The sequence below is a fragment of the Ictalurus furcatus genome, chromosome 14, assembly GCF_023375685.1.
Source record: "Ictalurus furcatus strain D&B chromosome 14, Billie_1.0, whole genome shotgun sequence".
Taxonomy (NCBI): domain Eukaryota; kingdom Metazoa; phylum Chordata; class Actinopteri; order Siluriformes; family Ictaluridae; genus Ictalurus; species Ictalurus furcatus.
Genome location: NC_071268.1, coordinates 23669706 through 23671248, shown reverse-complemented (window position 1 = coordinate 23671248; position 1543 = coordinate 23669706).

The window sequence follows — 1543 nt, the reverse complement described above, 5'->3', positions numbered from 1 at the left end:
TCAAAACTATTGCAAACAAAACACAGGTTTATATATATATATATATAAAAAAAAAGATCAAAAGGTTAAACAATAAAGACAATTTTCCACAGCCTTCTTCGCTCATATTTACCAAGGGTGCCAATATTATTGGAGGGCCCTGTATAAGTGATAGCAGCGGTAGATCGAAGAGATGACATCATTTCTGGCTTTCTGAAGTGCTTCCTGAGAAGATGTAATCCTGGGCTGCTGTAGTGATATAAATCACAGTGGAATATGTATGTGAAGATGAGAAAATGATGGAGTTATTAAAAGATGCTCGGTCATTTGAGTGTCGCCACTCGAGCAGTTCAGCAGACTAGAGAAAGAGGAGAGAGAGAGGTGGGGGGGGGAGAGACGTAGGGAGAGATGTAGAGAGAGAGGTAGAGGGAGACGTAGAGAGAGAGAGGTAGAGAGAGAGAGAGAGAGAGAGAGAGAGAGAGATGTAGAGAGAGAGGTAGAGAGAGGTAGAGAGAGGTAGAGGGAGACGTAGAGAGAGAGGTAGAGAGAGGGGGGGGAGGGAGAGAGATGTAGAGAGAGATGCAGAGAGAGAGGTAGAGGGAGACGTAGAGAGAAGTAGAGGGAGACGTAGAGAGAGAGGTAGAGAGAGGGGGGGAGGGAGAGAGATGTAGAGAGAGATGCAGAGAGAGAGGTAGAGGGAGACGTAGAGAGAGAGGTAGAGAGAGAGAGGGGGGGGAGGGAGAGAGATGTAGAGAGAGATGTAGAGAGAGAGGTAGAAAGAGAGGTAGAGAGATGTAGAGAGAGAGGTAAAGGGAGACGTAGAGAGAGAGAGAGAGAGGGAGACATAGAGAGAGAGACGTAGAGAGAGAGAGAGAGAGAGAGAGGGAGAGAGACATAGAGAGAGATGTAGAGAGAGAGGTAGAGGGAGACATAGAGAGAGAGAGGTACAGTGAGGGAAAGAAGTATTTGATCCCCTGCTGATTTTGTACGTTTGCCCACTGACCAAGAAATGATCATTCTATAATTTTAATGGTAGATTTATTTGAACAGTGAGAGACAGAATAACAACAAGAAAATCCAGAAAAACGCATGTCAAAAATGTTATAAATTGATTTGCATTTTAATGAGGGAACTAAGTATTTGACCCCCTCTGCAAAACATGACTTAGTACTTGGTGGCAAAACCCTTGCTGGCAATCACAGAGGTCAGACGTTCCTTGTAGTTGGCCACCAGGTTTGCACACATCTCAGGAGGGATTTTTTCCCACTCCTCTTTGCAGATCTTCTCCAAGTCATTAAGGTTTCGAGGCTGACGTTTGGCAACTCGAACCTTCAGCTCCCTCCACAGATTTTCTATGGGATTAAGGTCTGGAGACTGGCTAGGCAACTCCAGGACCTTAATGTGCTTCTTCTTGAGCCACTCCTGTGTTGCCTTGGCCGTGTGTTTTGGGTCATTGTCATGCTGGAATACCCATCCACGACCCATTTTCAATGCCCTGGCTGAGGGAAGGAGGTTCTCACCCAAGATTTGACGGTACATGGCCTCGTCCATCGTCCCTTTGATG